Consider the following 20,894-nt stretch of genomic DNA (forward strand, 5'->3'; position numbering starts at 1 on the left):
TTAGTAGAGACGGGGCTTCTCCATGTTGGTCACGCTGGTCTCGAACTCCCGACCTCAGGTGATCCACCCGCCTCGGCCTCCCAAAGTGCTGAGATTACCTAACTCCTGGGCTCATGCAATCCTCCCACCTCAACCTCCCAAAGTACTGGGATTACAGGTGTGATCTACTGTGCCTGGCAGTGTGAGCCACCGCGCCCAGCCTTTTTTTCTTTTTTTTTAAACGGAGTTTCACTCTTGTCGCCCAGGCTGGAGTGCAATGGCGCGATCTCAGCTCACTGCAACCTCTGCCTCCAGGGTTCAAGCAATTCTCCTGCCTCAGCCTCCCGTGTAGCTGGAATTACAGGCGCCCACCACCATGCCCAGCTAATTTTTGCATTTTAATAGACACGGGGTTTCACCACGTTGGCCAGGCTAGTCTCGAACTCCTGGCCTCAGGTGATCCACCTGCCTCGGCCTCCCAAAGTGCTGGGATTACAGGCGTGAGCCACCGTGCCCGGCTGTTTTGTTTTTATAAAAGTAGTTTTTCTTGAATTTTAGTCCTGAGAGAAATACAGTTTCCTCATAAAGATGATGTAGTGAGCCTAGTGGGAACTATATGTCATAAGGAGTGACACCCAAATCCCATTAATGGAAACTGTTGGCACAATCACAAAGCACAGTGCATTAAATCAATTCTATGAATTGGCCAGGCACAGTAGATCACACCTGTAATCCCAGTACTTTGGGAGGCTGACGTGGGAGGATTGCATAAGCCCAGGAGTTAGAGACTAGCCTGGACAACATGGTGAAACCCCATCTCTACAAAATTAGCTGAGTGTGGTAGTGTATGCCTGTAGTCCCATCTACTCGGGAGGCTGAAGTGAGAGAATCACCTGAGCCTAGGGAGGCTGAGGCTGCAATGAGCCATGATCACACCACTGCACTACAGCCTGGGCAACAGACTGAGATCCTGTTTCAAAAAAAATAATAATTCCATGAACCATCAACATATTTCTGTTCACTTGAATACACAAGCCCTCAATGGTCTGGCTTAATCCAGGGTAGCATTTAGATCATCTTTCCTCAGGATGGCAAATAGGTTTCAACTCACATGTTAACTCTGAACTATTTGTAGTAGCTGCCTGAGTAACTATGTTGAGAAGTTTGGGGGCTTTGTCCAGGCTCAGAAAGAAAAAGTTCAGTACTCAGTTAACAATGCTGTGGGTGTAGGATAGGTAAGTGGCTGCATGTAATAACCTACCTGGTACCTCTGCTTTGTAGAAATAGAGGTCTTGCATGTAGAACTTTTGTGCAGCCACTCAAAATCAACAATTCTCATGGCCAGGTACAGTGGCTCACACCTGTAATCCCAGCACTTTGGGAGGCTGAGGCGGGTGGATCACCTGAGGTCGGGAGTTTCAGACCAGCCTGACCAACCTGGAGAAACCCCATCTCTACGAAAAATAGAAGATTAGCCAGGCATGGTGGCACATGTCTGTAATCCCAGCTACTCGGGAGACTGAGGCAGGAGAATCGCTTGAACCCGGGAGGCAGAGGTTGCAGTGAGCCGAGATTGTGCCATTTCATTCCAGCCTGGGCAACAAGAGCGAAACTCTGTCTCAAAAAAAAAAAAAAAAAAAAAAAAAAAAAATTCTCGCCACAGGGTTTTTGATAAATGTCAGAGAGTAGAGAGTTCCAGGTCCCTTTCTCACTCTGATCCACCTATACTGGTCTTCCCATGTTCATTCCTGTCTCTGAACATTTTCTTTTGTTGTTCCCATTGTTTGGACCACTCTTTACTCAGATCTTTACATGGCTGCAGTTTTCTCATTATTCAGTACTTAGCTAAAATGTCATCTCTTTAGATATGTTTTTCCTGACAACCATATCTGAAGTTGTATCCAGAGCCTCTCAATCTGCACTGTGCCCAGAGATCACCCAAAGATCATGTTACAATGCAGACTCTGACGCAGTGGTTCTGCGATGTGACTTGAGATTCTAGATTTCAAGCACACTGCCAGGAGATGCAATCCAGAGGTTCTATAAGACACTCTGAGGCTGGGCACGGTGGCTCACGCCTGTAATCCCAGCACTTTGGGAGACCGAGGAGGGCAGATCACCTGAGGTCAGGAGTTCGAGACTGGCCTGGCCAACATGGCGAAACACCATCTCTACTAAAAATACAAAAATTAGCTGGGCGCGGTGGTGGGCGCCTGTAATCCAAGCTACTCAGGAAGATGAGGCAGGAGAATCACTTGAACCCAGGAGGCGGAGGTGGCAGTGAGCCGAGATCATGCCACTGCACTCCAGCCTGGGCGACAGAGCGAGACTTCGTCTCAAAAAAAAAAAAAAAGACACTTTGAGTAACAGCTTCACCTCTCCATCTCTATTACCTATTTTATTTTCTTCATAGTGTTTCTCAGTATTCGAAATTATTTGATTATTGGTTGGTTGGTTGGTTGTTTACTATAATGTAAATTCCCTAAGAGCAGGGACTCTGACCAATTTGTCCAACTTTGTACTCCTGGCAGTTAACACAGTACCTGGGGCATCAGCAAATGCCCTTTAAATATTGCTAAAGGAATGATTTTATGATTCATTAATTCCTTTATCTGTTCAGTGACTGCTTAGTTATATGCCAGGAATTAACTATAAATGATAGAAGGTAGTGCTACTTAAGTGCTAGCCTATGAAGTGCTAGGTACTCTGGTTCCAGCTGAGATAAGCTTGAACTCGAATGTAAATCTGATATGTCATTAAGCACGGTGGTTATTTAGGATGCCATGTTTTTTCTTTTTTCCTTTTTTTTTTTTTTTTTTTTGAGACAGAGTTTCACTCTTGTTGCCCAGGCTGGTATGCAATGGCTGATCTCGGTTCACTGCAACCTCCACCTCCCAGGTTCAAGTGATTCTCCTGCCTCAGCCTCCTGAGTAGCTGGGATTACAGGCATGCAACACCATGCCCAGCTAATTTTTTGTATTTTTAGTAGAGATGGGGTTTCACCTTGATGGCCAGGCTGGTCTTGAACACCTGACCTCAGGTGATCCACCTGCCTGGGCCTCCCAAAGTGCTGGAATTATAGACATGAGCCACCGCACCTGGCCAGGATGCCATATTTTTTCATAGCCAGGCTTTCTTGATCTGATTAGTAGGATATTTCTGGGCAGCAAACACAGGAAGCCACATTTATAGTACTTACTACAGTCTTTTACACAATCTTCACTGTTTGTACGCCCTTTTTACTTGTGTATAGAGCTACACTTTTTTTCCCCTCATAGCAGCAAGATTTGCTACATATAATTCTTCATCTGCCAGCAATAGAGATTTTACTTTCATTTTTTTAAACAGTAAAGATTTTAGAATCACATATTAGTTCCCTTCTTTTCCCACCTTCTGTTCTATTTCTGCCTTGAAGACAGTGGGAACATTCACTAAGTTGAGCTAGAAGGAGCACAGAGAAAAGAACAATTTTTCAACAAAACATTTTTATTAAGTTCACCCTGACCCTGAGAATTCTGCCTCATTTATTGAAAATGTTTCAAATGTAAGACATTTCTTGCCTGAAAACAGAAACAAAAATTGGGACCAAATATGGTTTGTATTAAGTTACTGTGTTCATTTTTATGTAGTTAGCAACAGCTTATCTTCTTCCACAAATGATTTGAGGCAGTTTACAAAATTAAAGACAATACTGGATAAAAGAAATAGCTGAAGGAACCAAGGGAAGGGAAGTTTAAAGGAAAGAGAGTAATGCAGCCAATGACAAAATAAACAAGTCACCAAGCCTGAACTTTTTCCTTCTTAGCACAGAGGAAAACGTTCTTGTTAAAGGTGGGCCAGAGATTTGACTCTAAGCATCTGAATGCCCATAGCAAGAGAGAATGACCATCATTTTAACATTTACCAGTGTTAATAATACATATATGTATGTGTGTGTGTGTGTGTGTGTGTGTGTGTGTGTGTATTTGAGACAGTCTCACTCTGTTACCCAGGCTGGAGTGCAGTGGTGTCATCTTGGCTCACTGCAACCTCCTCCTCCTGGGTTCGAGGGATTGTCGAGCCTCAGCCACCTGAGCAGCTGGGACTACAAGCACACGCCACCATGCCTGGCTAATTTTTTTTTTTTTTCTTTTAGTAGAGATGGGGTTTTACGATGCTGGCCAGGCTAGTCTTGAACTCCTGACCTCAGGTAATCCACCTCAGCCTCCCAAAGTGCTAGGATTACAGGTGTGAGCCACTGCACCCAGCCCAATGTTCATAAAATAAAAGCCAGAGTTTTGTTTGCTTGTTTGATTGATTTCGAGAACTACAGTTTTTCTTGATTTTCAGTGCCAAAAGAAACCCTGAATCCTCATAAAGATGAGGTTGTGAGCTAAGTGGGAAATAAGTGTCCTAAAGAATTACACACAGTTTCCTTCAATGTAAGCTATTGTTACAATCACAAAGCACAGTCCATTTAGTCAATTCTATGACTATCCAAACTTTCCCGTTCAACTCCAAAGACTGTACACACGTCAGGAATTGTTGGGAGAAAAGCTGAGTGTTGGGAGAAGCTGATGCAGGGCTTGCATGTTTGACATAATGTAAAAGAGTCTTGGAACATATCTGGGGTCCAGGGTCTAAAACCCCTTGTGGCCTTTGGAACACCAAGCTCTGTGCTAAATGGTGGAAGGCTACCCTGACGCACCATAATCTAAGCCCAGGGCATAAAACCCCTCCTGCTTGGATAGAATCCAGGACTCAGAGCATAAAACCCCTCATGGCCTCTGGAATGTGTCTAGACTTGCTGGCTCCTTGCTCCTTGCTCTCCCAGGATCGATTGTATCTTGAGTTAAAAAAACCTGCTCTCCATTATCTCAAGTAGCAGAGCGTATGCTAAACCATCACAGCTGTATGTAAATCATGTGCTTAATGCAATGCTCCCTTTCAACCCCACATTCTCACCACCTGTTTCTTTGTTTGATCGTCAATAAATAGTCTGGGCTTCCAGAGCTCGGGGCCTTCGCAGCCTCCATACTTTGCGATGGCCCCCTGGTCCCACTTTCTCTCTCAAACTGTCTTTTCTCATTCCTTGGAGTCTGCCGGACTTCGTCTCCCCCACGATCTGGTGTTGGGTCTGATCACCCCAACAGGGAATGGTCTGGATTAATCCATGGTAGCATTTAGATTATTATTCCCCAGCATGGCAAGTAGGGTTCAATTTGCATGTCAACTCTGATCCATTCATATTAGCTGCCTAAATAAACTACGTTGTGAAGTTCTGTGGCTGAGTCCATGCTCAGAAGGAAAATGTTCTGTGATTGATTAACAATGTTTATTGTGGGTACAAGATGGGTGAGTAGCTACCTACAACAACCTATGTGACATCTTTGATTCGTAGGAATGGAGACTTTGCATGCAGGTCTTTTATAGTCCTATCAAAACAACATTTCTCATTACAGCACACTTGATAACTATCACTTGGCAGAGAATTCAAGGTCATTTTCACTGGCTAAAACCTAAGGGCAGAAATGTCGAGGTGTTGATTAATTTATATGCTTTGTATACCAACCAGGAGGAACTTAGTTTAAGGTTCTGTTATGAAAATGAGAGCATCTAAACAAAGTGGCACGTGATCTAATGCCACCTCTACCTCTTTCTTTCTTTCTTTTCTTTCTTTTTTTTTTTTTTTTTTTGAGACAGTCTCGCTCTGTCGCTCAGGTTGGAGTGCAATGGCACGATCTCGGCTCACTGCAATCTCTGCCTCCTAGGTTCAAGCAATTCTTCTTCAGCCTCCCAAGTAGCTGGGATTTCAGGCGTGTGTCACCACGCTTGGCTAATTTTTTTTATTTTTAGTAGAGATGGGGTTTCACCATGTTGGCCAGGCTGGTCTCCAACTCCTGACCTCAGGTGATCTGCCCCCCTCAGCCTCCCAAATTGCTGGGATTACAGATGTGAGCCACTGTGCCCAGCCTCCTCTATCTCTATCTCTTTCTAAAGTATGGATGGGCAAGGCTGAACACTTTAGGGTAAACTCCAACCGGGCAGCCAAATAAGTGATTAAAGACTGAAAATCCTAACTCCATGCATGGCTGCATGAGTTTTTAGCCCAGAAAAATAAGTATTATGTGCCAAGACCATGGAAAACTTTCAATATGACACCAAGAAGCAGTGTAAATAATTGAGTATCTAGGAGAAAATATCAGAAGAGTCAATACAGTCTTGCTTTCACTACATGGGACTCATTATTCCTTATTGGGAATCATTCACAGAATGAGACACAAAAAGACAGATGCTCATGCATTCCATTTAAGAAACTGTCCTTTAAATCCCCACTTTATAAATATGTTGGCAAAATGACACTCACTCAGTTTTTCTGAGTTAATTTTTATTTCCAAACAGTAGTAATTAACATTCTCTGAAGTAGCCGAGCGCAGTGGCTCACGCCTGTAATCCCAGCACTTTGGGAGGCCGAGGCAGGTGGATCATGACGTCAGGAGATCGAGACCATCCTGGCTAACATGGTGAAACCCCGTCTCTACTAAAAATACAAAAAATTAGCTGGGCGTGGTGGCAGGCGCCTGTAGTCCCAGCTACACGAGAGGCTGAGCCAGGAGGATGGTGTGAACTCGGGAGGTGGAGCTTGCAGTGAGCCGAGATCGCGCCACTGCACTCCAGCCTGGGTGACAGAGGGAGACTCCATTTCAAAAACAAAACAACAACAACAACAACAAAACAAAAAAATTCTCTGAAGTAAAAAAAATTAGCTTGTGAAAAATAAGTCAAAGTTCATAACAGTTATGGCTGTTAATTCACCTACAAAATTTGGTGAGCCTTTTGAATATGCTAGTTTCATAAGATTTTCTCATCTTAAAATAGAGCATTCCAGCCTGAGCAACATGGCAAAACCTCATCTCTACAAATAATAAAAAAATTAGCCAGGCATGGTGGTGCATGCCTGTAGTCCCAGCTACTCAGGAGGCTGAGGTGAGAGGCTCGCTTGAGCCTGGGAGGCAGAGGTTTCAGTGATCCAAGATGGCGCCACTGTACTCACTTTGGGTGACAGAGTGGGACCCTGTCTTAAAAAAAAAAAAAAAAAAAAGACATAAAATATCAGGATGAAGACAAAAACATTCCAGGATTCTTTGTTTATGACTGACTCTGGAAGTTGGGTTTTTGTTTGGTTTTCTTTGCTGCTGTTGTTGTTTTTAATCCTAAGCTAGGAATGAGGGGGAAAAAAATCAAATATACCTCAAGACACTTCATTCCCAACAGTTTTGGGCTTCTTAGAACTCCAATTTATGATTAAGATTAGTCAATTCAGTTATATTCAACAATCAAATAATCATGGGCTATGAAAAATGCAAAAATGAACCAAATACAGTCCCTATCCTCCAGGAACTTACAATTTGTAGGACACAAATGTAAATTATGTTGGCAATAGATGCATGTACATATGTGAACAAAATGCTATGGGTGCACAGGACAAGGAAAGGATAAAAAGTTACTAGATGTGACAAGTCACTTATAAAGCTATAACTAAAGCAAAAGCAAAGAAAGGTTTCTCAAAGGAGGTGATAATCAGGATAGACCTGGAAAAATGGCAGGAAGTTTAAAGGTAAAAAACGAAAGCCCACAGGATTCAAGTTAAGGCAATCTCCTGAAAACAAATATAAAGGACAGAAGTGAGACACAGTGACTCTGACTCGCAGGGACTTGCTTATTACCTGGGTAACAAAATAATCTGTACACCAAACCCCGGTGACACACAATGTAACTATATAACAAACCTACACATATACCCCTGAACCTAAAATATTATTAAAATGGCCATACTGCCCAAAGCCATTTACAGATTCAATGCTATTCCTATCAAACTACCAATGACATTCTTCAGAGAACTAGAAAAAACTATTTTAAATTTCATATGGAACCAAAAAAGGGGCCAAATAGCCAAGGCAATTCTAAGCAAAAAGAACATTGCTGGAGGTATCATATGACCCAATTTCAAACTATACTATAGGGCTACAGTAACCAAAACAGCATGGTATTAGTACAAAAACAGATGCATAGGCCATTGGAACAGAATAGAGAGCCCAGGAATAAGGCACACTTAAAACCACCTGATCTTCAACAAAATCGACCAAAAAAAAAAAAAAAAAAAAAGAAAGAAAGAAAGAAAGAAAGAAAAGAAAAGCAAAAGTATTCCCTATTCAATAAATGGTGATGGGAGATAACTGCCTAGCCATATGCAGAAGACTGAAACTGGACCCCTTCCTTATACCATATACAGAAATCAACTCAAGATGGATTAAAGACCCAAATGTAAAACTAAAACTATAAAAATCTGGAAGATAACCTAGAAAATACCATTCCGGACACAGGACCTCAAAAGATTTCATGATGAAGTCTCCAAAAGAAACTGCGACAAAATCAAAAACTGACAAATGGGACCTAATTAAACTAAAGAGCTTCTGTACACAAAAGAAACTATCAACAGAGTAAACAGACAACCTACATAATGGGAGAAGATATTTGCAAACTATATCTGACAAAGATCTAATATCCAGAACCTGCGAGAAACTTAACCAAATTTACAAGCAAAAACGAAACAATCCCCCATTAAAAAGTGGGCAAAGACATGAACAGACACTTTTTTTTTTTTTTTTTTTTTTTTTTTGAGACTAAGTCTGGCTCTGCCGCCCAGGCTGCTGTGCAGTGGCCGGATCTCAGCTCACTGCAAGCTCTGCCTCCCGGGTTTACGCCATTCTCCTGCCTCAGCCTCTGGAGTAGCTGGGACCACAGGCGCCCTCCACCTCGCCCGGCTAGTTTTTTTGTGTTTTTTAGTAGAGACGGGGTTTCACCGTGTTAGCCAGGATGGTCTCGATCCCCTGACCTCGTGATCCGCCCGTCTCAGCCTCCCAAAGTGCTAGGATTACAGGCTTGAGCCACCGCGCCCGGCTGACACTTCAAAAGAAGACAAACACGTGGTCAAAGAAGCATATGAAAAAAAACTTGACATCACTAATCATTAGAGAAATGCAAATCAAAACCACAATGAGAGAACATCTCACACCTGTCAGCATCGCTATTATTAAAAAGTCAAAAAATAACAGATTCTGGTGGGGTTGTGGAGAAAAGGGAACACTTATAAGCTGCTGGTGGGAAATTAGTTCAGTCAATGTGGAAAGCAGTTTGGAGTTTTCCCGGAATAATATGTTACAATATGGGAGATTATTCTGAAACCTGGTAGGATAAGGATAGAGACTTCGGGGTGACCAAAAAATCAGAATAAATGTTGATATAAGATAGGGTCACCTCCACCAGCAGGGTCAAAGAAAGTAGTATTGAGGTTACAATCAGTTAATAGTATAGTGATGCCAGCAGCTAGGACTGGATTCGACCCAGCAATCCCATTACTGGGTATATGCCCAAAGGAATATAAATCATTCTGCCATAAAGACAGATGTACATGTATGTTCATCACAGTATTATTCACAATAGCAAAGACATGGAATCAACCTAAACGCCCATCAACAGTAGACTGGATCTTAAAAATGTGGTACATATATACAATGAAATACTATGCAGCTATAAAAAAGAATGAGATCATGTCCTTTGCAGCAACATGGATGAAGCTGGAGGCCTTATCCTAAGCAAACTAACACAGGAACAGAAAACCAAATGCTGCATGATCTCACTTACAAGTAGAAGCTAAACCTTGAGTACATATGGACACAAAGAAGGGAACAACAGACACTGGGGCCTACTTGAGGGTGGAGGGTGGGAGGAGGGTTTGGATCGGAAAACTACCTATCAGGTACAATACTTATTATCTGGGTGACAAAATAATCTGTACACTAAACCCCCAGGACATGCAATGTACCTATGTAACAAACCTGCATATGTACCCCTGAACCTGAAAGTTAAAACAAAAGAATACAAAACTATTCCCAACCTCACTAATAATTCAAATTTAAACAAAAAGAAATTAATTTTACTTATAAGATGGCTAAGATTAAGAAGGGTAATAATATCCAGTGTTGGTGAATGTGAGGATATTAGCAAAGTCATGCATTCTCATGAAAGTATAAATTGCTACAACATTTCAATAAGCTATTTAGCAGCATTTCCTAAAATAAAAGTGCACATAACAATAGGGCGACTATAGTTAACAATAATTTATTTTGTGTGTGTGTGTGTGTGTGTGTGTGTATATATATATACACATCTATATTTTTTTTGAGGCAGGGGGACAGAGTCTTGCTCTGTCGCTTAGGCTGGAGTGCAGTGGCATGATCTCAGTTCACTGTAACCTCCAGCTTCCGGGTTCAAACAATTCTCATGCCTTGGCCTCTCAAGAAGCTGGGGTTACAGGTGCATGCCAGCATGCCTGGCAAATTTTTGTGTTTTTAGTAGAGACAGGGTTTCGCCATGTTGGCCAGGCTGGTGTTGAACTCCAGGCCTCAAGTCATCCGCCTGCCTCAGCTTCCCAAAGTGCTGTGATTACAGGCATGAGCCACCGCACCTGGCCTAATTTATTGTATATTTTAATATAAAAGAGGGGAATTGGACTGTTCCTAACACAAAGAAATGATAAATTCTTGAGGTGATGGATGCCCTAATTACCCTGATTTGATCATTACGAATTGTACGCCTGTATCAAAACATCACATGTACACGATATATACAACTATTAGGTACCCACAATAAAAAAAAGTAATAAATTTTTAAAAATATGGAACAAATGATAAATGATAAGCTTATAACATATATTGTATATATATTTGACTGATCTTTCATTTTAAGCAGTATCCCATAAGTTTATTAAATGATCATCTTTAGGCTGGGCGCGGTGGCTCACGCCTGTAATCCCAGCACTCTGGGAGGCTGAGGTGGGTAAATCACAAGGTCAGGAGATCGAGACCATTCTGGCTAACATGGTGAAACCCCGTCTCTACTAAAAATTAGCCGGGCGTGGTGGTGGGCACCTGTGGTCCCAGCTACTCGGGAGACTGAGGCAAGAGAACAGCACAAACCCAGGAGGCAGAGGTTGCAGTGAGCCGAGATCGCACCACTGCACTCCAGCCTGGGCGACAGAGTGAGACTCTGTCTCAAAAAAAAAAAAAGAAATGATAATCTTTAGAGAAACATTATTTAGGCCTTTAACTGGTAATTTCTTTCTTCTTATCAATTGGGTTAACGGAAATAACTTCAAATTTTAAAACGGGAGTTATTAAAAGGACAAAGAGAGGAAATTTGCAAATTGATGTTAGGTTGATGGTGATAATATAGGGGGAAACTTCATAAGAATAATATATCAAAATGCTGTGCTCACTGTAGAGAAAAACAGAGTTTTAAAAGGGAAAAGAGGCCGGGCACAGTGGTTCACGCCTGTAGTCCCAGCGCTTTGGGAGGCTGAGGCAGGTGAATCACTTGAGGTCAGGAGTTCGAGACCATCCTGGCCAACATGGTGAAACCCTGTCTCTACTAAAAATACAAAAAAATTAGCTAGGTGTGGTGGCGGCCGCCCGTAGTCCCAGCTACTTGGGAGGCTGAGGCGGATAATCACTTGAACCCGGGAGGTGGAGGGTGCAGTGAACTGAGATTAGGCCACTGCACTCCAGCCTGGGCAATAAGAGTGAAACTCTGTCTCAAAAGAAAAAAAAAAGAAAAGAAAAGACTGAAATTAAATTAAAACTTCATTTTGTACAAGCAGTGTAAAGTTTACAAGCAAACTCTTTGCATTCTTTTCAGTTTAAGATTAACATGTCCAAGTTCAGAACTCTTCAAGGTAAACTGTGCAGTACTGAGACAAGAAGCTGCTAGGCAGCAGTCAAGACTGAGTTCAAGATTGAACTCAATCATTGTCACTTCAGCAGGTATAGAGAAAATTCACTACGCCTACATCTAGGAGGTTGCCTCAGTATAGGGCTTACTTATTTATATATGTCAACAATAAAAGTAATGATGCCAATTAACCAAGGTGTCAGCACCAAAATTGTCTCTAAAACACTAGACCCTAAGTTACTATTTCTAATATTGGGAAACTAGGAAGGCATATGTGATCCATTATCCAAAATCACCATTTTTTTTTTTTTTTGAGACACTCTCACTCTGTTTCCCAGGTTGGAGTGCAGGGGCATGATCTTGGCTCACTGCAACCTCTGCCTCCCGGGTTCAAGCAACTCTTCTGCCTCAACCTCCCAAGTACCTGGGATTACAGGCACGCGCCACCACGCTTGGCTAATTTTTGTATTTTTAGTAGAGACAGAGTTTCACCATGTTGGTCAGGCTGGTCTTGAACTCCTGACCTCAAGTGATCCCCCCTGCTCCGCCCCCCATCTCCCAAAGTGCTGGGATTACAGGCATAAGCCACTGCACCTGGCCCCAAAATCATTTATACAATGAAAGTAGCAACATTAGGTTGAAACAAGGTTTCTCCACCTCAGCACTATTGTCCTTGGGGACCCAGATAATTCTTTGTGGTGGAGCTACCCTACACAATGCAGGACGTTCAGCAGTGTCCCTCGTCTCTATCCACTAGATGTCAGTAGCACCCCCATCCCTGCCCACTGCAATTGTGACAACCAAAAATGTCTCTCCAGACATTGCCAAATGTTCTCTGGGGGGCAAAACTGCCCCTGATTAAGAACCCCTGGGTTAAAGTACAATAGGGTTTGCACATGAGGCAAAAATCTTTTATCTCCACATGTATCTTAACCTGATGATAGCTTAAAGAGAATAGAACCATTTTGTTACCTATTAATTATTCAGAAAATATTGGGCTAATTATTATAAACCTCTTGAAATTGCTTTATTATGTAGACATATCAATTTCATTGCAATTAAAATATGAAGGAATGCATTTGATTAAAAATCTACAACTTCTAGAAAATTTCTGAATGGTGCTAAATGGTTTAGATGCTAGTTTTAAAAATGCACGATTTTAAAATCTTATAAAACGTTTCCATATTCAGCCATTAAAGGTTTTATTTGATTTCTTTTAATGTGTCACAGCCAGAGAAATTTCCCAAAACCCAATACAAATTTACAGAGTAATGTCACATTTGAAATGGTTTCACAATTTATAATACTAGTTTTAGGCAATATATGTTTACTACATTTCTGTGATAATGAAACAGAATACTCAGAGTCAAATTTAAAAGGAACATCAGCCCTCCCTACTTTTTGCTTTATTGCAGGTGAATGGAGCCTACATATGCCCTCATGCTTTTATGACTCTGATGAACTTTAAAAGGCATCTTGCATGAATCAAAAGAACGACATGTGTTTTATTTTCATGTGATCTCATATTTTATTTACCCCAGAGCAGTAGATCAATAGTTAAGTGCCCAGAAAGTGCTTTTCAAGAGTGTTGTGGAGTATAAAAAACACAGAGAAATCAATTTCTTTTTCCCATCTCAGGAGACTTGATGCCCTTTTGTGTGGCTCATGGCAACAGTCATCTGAACTTTTAAATCTACATGCTCTAAACTCTGAACATTTGGAAGTAAACAGTAACATATTCAGAATGATTCAAACTGCTTTATTTGTCATCATTTCCAAAGTCACTAATAAGTTATTAAGCTCCCTTATGTGAAATTGCTGAAATGAGCAGTTTATGAAGCAATTTACACAGATCTAAAGACTCTGGAAACTTGCTACTTAAAACGGGTACATGGTGGCTCACTCCTGTAATCCTAGCCCTTTGGGAGGCTGAGGCAGGCAGATCACTTGAGGTCAGGAGATCGAGACCAGCCTGGCCAACAAGGTTAAACCCTGTCTTTACTAAAAATACAAAAATTAGCCGGGTGTGGTGGTGTGCACCTGTAATCCCAGCTACTCAGGAGTCTGAGGCACGAGAATCGCTCGAACCCAGGAGTCCGAGGCTTCAGTGAGCCACGATTGCGCCACTACACTCCAGCCTGGGTGACGGAGCGAGACTCTGTCTCAAAAACAAAAAAAAACCCACAAAAACTTGTACATCAAAACAAGCACTAAATTTGTGCAAGATTTTGAAAAGTTTAAGAAAATAAAGATAATATCTTGAAAGGCCAGAATCCTAGTATCTAGTTCCATTTTCCATTTATTTTACTGAGATCTCCATCAAGCTATTTAACAATGAATTTGTTTTTTGTACCTTCTATGTGACATGTCACCTGTGGTGTCTTCATATTTGAAATCAAGTTATTGGCAGTGTCGCAAATTTGTCATTTGAGCTTTTGTCTTTTTATTCATCTTATAGAACCTATACAAGTCATTAACTGAAATCTTGCCACTTTGGGCCGCACATTTAGCAATTTTTTTTTTGCTGTGGTTAAACAAATCTAAACATATGAGCACATCAGCCCATGGGCAAGAATTAGCTTTATCCTGATAGGAAAATCTTACTACCTTAAGAAAGTTTCCACTTCATGCCCTTTAATAGTATTAATCATATTAATATGATAGATCAGCATCGTATTAATATGATAGATCAGCTTTAAAATAATGGGAAAGTCAAGATGATGCTTTTATTTTAAAAACAGAAATTTAACAGTGCAATATTCACTCATGATTCCTTTAAAAAGAATATTGTCAACAATAGACACTGGGATGACAAGAGGAGGAGGGTGAGGGACAACGGTCGAAAAATCACTTACTGAGTACTATGCTCACTGGGTGACAGGTTCAATCGTACCCCAAACCTCAGGATCCCACAATATACCCTTGGAATAAGCCTGTACATGTGCCCCAAAAAATCTAAAATAAAAGTTGAAATTTAAAAAAAAGAAAAAAAAAAGGAGAAATGCCAGAGGAAATAACAATAATAAACGAATATTGTCAGATGCTTATTTGAAGTTATTTACAAAATATATTTGAAGATTAAAAGTAAACTGTACAGATTTCTTCCCATAAACTCTAAGATTAAATATGTATTAATGTGCTTGAGATGAATAAGAACAATATTTAAAATACGGTACATATATATTTAGAGTTATATCTGAAAAGAACTTAGAAATTTAGAAAATACTTTTAAACGTAATAACTGGGTTACAGGAAAAAATGAGAACTGTAATTATAGACTATTCTGAAAACTAATGATAATGAGATTACTATACATCTATATTTCTTATGTTATATAGCCAGAGCAGTACTCAGAGGAAAATCCATAGCCACAGATGTTTTCATTACTAACTAAGACCAAAAATAAACAAGCTTATTAGTCAACTCAAGAGTTATAAACAAAACAACAAAACAACAATAACAACAACTGGTAAACAGACTTAATCAATGAACTCAGATGAATGAATCAGGAAACAGAAAGAATAAAAGTGAAAATTAATCCAAGAGCACGTTCTTTGAAAAAATAACAAAAAACTAGCAAAACTTCTGACATGTCCAACGGGAAATTGAGAAAACATTAATGTATTCACTAGCAAATATAAAGAGAACATAGCAACAAAAACAGGTATTTTATAGAAAATATCCTATAATGCTCATGAGAATACTGAAAAATCTGAATGAATTAAAGGATTTTCTTGGAAACTGTAGAGTCTAAATGGATTTAGAAAGATTCATGAAATCTGATATAAATGACCATGGAAGAAATGGGAAGTTTTCAGAGAACTTCTCACCACAAATATGCACGATTCAGATTATTTATCCACAAAGTTTTTATTTCATATGCTTTTTAAAGTATTTCAAAACACAGAAAGTGCTAGAAATATTTCTATACCACATTCATGGTGACAATAAAAAGAAAAAATCTTCAAGAATTAGCTCCTAAAAAGAAACCTATATGCTATTCTTCATGAAAATAAAGCTAAAAATCTTAGGAAAAACCTAGCAAAATATGTCCAGTAGCTTGTTGAAAATAACTAAAATAGTCAAAATCAAATAATGAAAAATAAAAACAAAAATTAACTTATGTAAGGGTTAGATCAATGTAAAGAAATTTATCAGTATAATGTACTAAATGATTAAAAAACCCAATGATCATAATAATACATGCTGAAAAGATAGTTACATTTCAAAATCGATTATTGATTAAAATAATTTTTAGTAAACTGGAAATAAAAGGATACTTTTATCAGAAAGCAAATCATATTTAACAGTGACTCACCAGATTATGTGGAGTAGAAACAGTCCCATTACAGTAAGGAAGAAGACAAGTGTCCATGTTATCCCACCATTATGTCACTCTGTTCTGATAGTGCCACTACAATGAGACAAAACATCAACAACTAGGTATTACTATTGAAAAGCAGGAGAGAAACTTTAAAGTATATGCAGATGACATGAAATATGGGATTCCTTTCTGGGAAAATGCAAGAAAATAATCATATATCAAATTGAAAGGGGGAACTAACAACTGGCAAAGAATGTCCATGCAGCAGGGTACGGAGGCTCATGACTGTCATCCCAGCAGTTTGGGAGGCCAGGGCAGGTGCATCACCTGAGGTCAGGAGTTCGAGACCAGACTGGCCAACACGGTGAAACTGCCATCTCTACTAAAAATACAAAAATTAGGCAGGCATGGTGGTGTGCCTGTAATCCCAGCTACTCAGGTGGCTGAGGCAGGAGAATCGCCTGAACCTGGTGGGTGGAGGTTGCAGTGAGCCGAGATCGAGCCACTGCACTCCAGCCTGGGCGACAAAGCAAGACTCTGTCTCAAAAAGAAAAAGAAAAAAAAAAAAAAGGAAAAAAAGGAATGCCTTTGCACACATAAATTCATGCAAAAAAATTGAGAATAATGAAAATTTTGGCAAAAAAAGGGCAAAGGATCAAATAAGCAGAAAAAGAAATACAAATGACCATTCAACATATAAAAAGTTCAGTTTTACTATGAAACAAAGAATTGCAAATCGAAGCAGTATTTATATACTGCTATACCATTTGTTTTGCCAAAAGAGTTTTGAAAACCAATAAGATATGGTGCAGGACTCTGGAAAACGGACACTCATATACAGCAAATAATCTGTACACTGACATAATCCTTTTGAAAGGAAATTCACATGTACTAAAACCTTACATGTTTCTATACTTTTTGACTCCAAAATTTAAATTTACACCAAAGACATTAATAGAAGTGAATAAAAATTTGTCAGTTTCCAGAATATTTATTATAGCATTGCTTGTTGTATTTAAATAAATTTAAAAACATATAATAGATCGAGAAAATGAATGAAATATTAGACAGTCATTAAAAGATGTGGGAATACACTCAAAGTAACACTGTGGATCGGATGCAGTGCTCAGGTCTGTAATTCCAGCAATTGAGAAGGCTGAGACAGGAAGATTGCTTGAGCTCAGGAATTCGAGACCAGCCTGCGTAACATAAGCAAGAACCCATCCATTCAAAAAAGGCTTAAAATTAGCTGGGTATGGTGGCATGTGCCTGTACTCCCAGCTATTGTGGGGGCGGAGGGTGGCTGAGGCAGGAGGGTTGCTTGAACCCAGGAGGTCGAGGCTGCACTGTCCTATGATGGTGCCACTGCACTCCAGCCTGGGTGACAGAGCAAGATCCTGTCTCTATAAAAACACCACCACCACCACCACCACCACCACCAAAACAACAACAATAACAAAAAACAAAAACAAAACACAGTTAAGTTCAACAAAGAAGATGACAAAGCTGTATAATAGCATGATTCCAGTTTTGTTTTTAAGAAGAAATGTATATGTATTTACACACATACACACAAAAGAAAACACAAGGCTTAGAAAGGTACGTTCCAAATATTTAGAAAATGTTAACATTGATCATTCGTTGACACTGGTGGAATTACAGGTGATTTTTACTTTTCTCCTTGTGCTTCTTTGTATTTTCTAAAAAGAATTTCTATTGCTCTTTTAAAAAGATGATACAACAAACATAGAGAAACCATCATTCACAAGAGATTGTCTTCTCAAATGAATGACTTACACTAAGACCCACTGTTTTGCTGTCTTCAACCCTAGTTACATAGATGACTAAGTAAAAGCCAAAGAAAGCCACTTGATACTTTTATGAAGTGTAAGGCTAAAGGAAAGCTGAAGCAGATGTCTATGTCCTTAGCATAGCTTTCTTCCTTGATGCAAACAAAATGCTTTGTTATAATCTCTATCTATGCATATTGATTTTTCCTTCCCATGATGACTTTACTTAGTTTAACATTTCCCAAGATGACTTCATCTAGTCTGGCTTTTTTTTTCCCCCCAGGGGTTAGCTAGGTGAGCTCTTCCTTCTGGAAATTTCCATCGCACTTAATATAGTGACATTGCTAGAATGGCTGGGCTAACTTGTGGCTGCCTCTCCCTTTAGTACAGCTTTTCTTGACTCTGTGTCCTTGCAACCAAGATGAAGGAGAGAGAAAAAGCTTCCTCAGCTGGATTTAGCTGACAGACATGGGTCCTTTACAATAAAATACCACCCTTACAAGGAGGGAGAAATGATGTGTTTCTCAAAGTGCTGCAGAAGTCTCATTGTTGATATTTTCCTCATTGTTGCTTTGGAAATTCAATGTTTCTATTTAACACCAGGGTCACCCAATCTAATTCTGCCATTCATGATTTTTGAGGAACGGGGTGGAATTTGGGAACTGAATTTATGAAGAGGCAGAACGATAGAGAGGAAAGCCCTGACATCAACCTCTGGGCGGGGCATTGATTGGCACCTGTGGAATGCCCACCGGGGAAAGATTCTTCTACACTCATTATCTTAATTCTCAGAGCATCTCTGAGGTTTTGTTGCAACTTCAGGGTTCTTTTTTAACTTTTAGGTTCAGGGGTACATGTGCAAGTGTGTTATACAGGTAAATTGTGTGTCACATGAGTTTGGCGTACAGATTTTGTCATCCAGATAATAAGCATAGTATTCGATAGGTAGTTTTTCGATCCTCTCCTTCCTCTCACCCTCTACTCTCAAGTAGGTAAGAGGAAGCTCCGAAGCTCTCCTGGGATGTTTACCCGCTGTGGTGAGAGTCAGGTGAGGCCCTTCACGGAAGGGCACCCTTTGTTTACCGGAGAGAAAGGAGTCACGTTTGTTTCCTGAATGAAGATAGTCTGTCTATGAACCAGGTATCTCAGCCTCAAAAAGGTGGAAAGTGCATGCCAAGAAAACCTCTAGACAGGACTCAATTCTTCCCATGAGGCACCTAACCAGAGAATGCAGAAGGGGCGAGGGAAGGATTCCAACTGTGAGGCAGCAGAGGAAACATTCTTTTGAGGTAGAGTCTGGAAAAAAACAATGAATCTGTAGATTTCCATAAATGACAGGAGACAGGCGACTTCTATGAAAATATTAACCCAAATGATGGGTGTTAATCATTAAACCTTTTATGTGATGGATTTGTTCTTTTTCTGATATCTTAATCTGGGTCACAGAATGGCTCAGGCAGCTTTAAGTGTAGAGTGGGTTTTTCTTCCTTTTTTGTTTGCCTTTTTTTTTCTATTCCAAAAGGATGTTGTGACCTTCCTTCCTTCCATCCGTCCTTCCTTCCATCCGTCCTTCCTTCCGTCTTTCCTTCCTTCCTTCCTCCCTCCCTCCCTCCCTTCCTTTCTCTCTTTCTCTCTTTCTTGACGAAGTTTCACTCTGTGGCCCAGGCTGGACTGCAGTGATGAGAACGGATTCAAGCAATTCTCCTGCCTCAACCGCCCAAGTAGCTGGGATTACAGGTGCCCGCCACCACGCCTGGCTAATTTTTGTGTTTTTACTGGAGACAGGGTTTCACCATGTTGGCCAGGCTGATCTCGAACTCCTGACCTCAAGTGATCCACCTCCCAAAGTGTTGGGATTACAGGCGTGAGCCACCGTGCCTGGCCAGTAACTGCTATTCAGGCAGAACTCTGTCAACCAGGTAGTTAGCCTTGAAACTTAAAAATACACTAACATGGGCCAGTAAGAGAAAAAGCTGGACAATAACCACTGTCAAAACAGCAATAAAAATAATATTAAAAAATAGCAATAAAAAACCTAACTAACTTTGCATCCAGCTCTGTTCCAAGCAAAAAGAAAAAAAAACATAAAAACAAACCAGTTTTCTGTTGTTTGAATGCATCTTTGACTTAAAGGACTTGTTATTTCTCTAAATTTGCAGATGTGTTGAGGCTTGAAATTTGAGCCTGTGACTGTTTTACGAGTTTCAAAAGAAAACATTAAACCACCTAAAATGACAGAGGGTAAACTTTCAGTAAATAATTTGGAGCCATTTAGTTGTAGATCTGTTTTCTGTTCATTCCAGTTGCATAAAATATTAGGAATCACTGGGCTCTGTTTGACATATTTTGGCATTATTGCCACTTTTTCGAGTGCTCAATAGCCATCTATGTGTAGTGGCTGCCATATTGGACGGCACAGACACAGAACATTCCCATCATCACAGAATGTCCCATTGGACAACGCTGTTCTATAGCATTAACTTTGATTTTCACAGCTACCAGATTTTTGGGTTGATCAAAACCAACCCCTTGGCAAGAAATGTTTTTAGAGTGAGACAGAGCAGCTCTGGGAACTAAAATAGTAAGTGAAGTACCTGAGTGTTCATTTTGAAAGAATTGCTTTCTAATAACACTTTCGTTATTGCTGGGCCCTTCTGCATAGTTATCTTAAGCTTGAGTAAATCATTCCTAAAGACCTCTTTCTAATATTTTATTAAGGCAATAATAGACTAAAATGGAAATTGTTAATACAATGGTTTTTATTATTTATAGTACATGCTAGAAATATGAACTGATGACACAACTAGTATGTGTCACTTGGCCTGTGAAACCATATGTGGCATATAAAGATATGTTCAATTTTATACATTTATTGAGCACCTATTTTGTGTCAGATATATGCGCAACAGGTGGCTAAACTGCTATGGACAATCTTGTATATGTTTTTTCTGTATGCTTTCTTTTGGTTGGGTATTTAGGAGTAGAAATTTGGGTCGCAGAGTATACATATGTTGAGAGCTATTATCTCTTTC

At 40.1% G+C, this 20,894-nt stretch overlaps 1 protein-coding gene across 11 annotated transcripts in view; it reads right to left on the reverse strand.

Annotated features, from left to right (window-relative positions):
- Positions 1 to 20,894, reverse strand: part of CA5B (carbonic anhydrase 5B) — a 110,857-nt gene that overhangs the window by 47,776 nt on the left and 42,187 nt on the right. For 9 of the 11 annotated variants that reach the window (XM_017954103.3, XM_017954100.3, XM_017954098.3 and 6 more), the window contains one exon: positions 16,067 to 16,162. The exons of the other annotated variants lie outside the window; for them this stretch is intronic. The gene's annotated coding sequence lies outside the window, so the exon portion shown is untranslated. The remainder of the gene's footprint in view (positions 1 to 16,066; positions 16,163 to 20,894) is intronic. 11 annotated transcript variants of the gene reach the window in all.

This window comes from Papio anubis, chromosome X (assembly GCF_008728515.1).
Source record: "Papio anubis isolate 15944 chromosome X, Panubis1.0, whole genome shotgun sequence".
Lineage (NCBI taxonomy): Eukaryota > Metazoa > Chordata > Mammalia > Primates > Cercopithecidae > Papio > Papio anubis.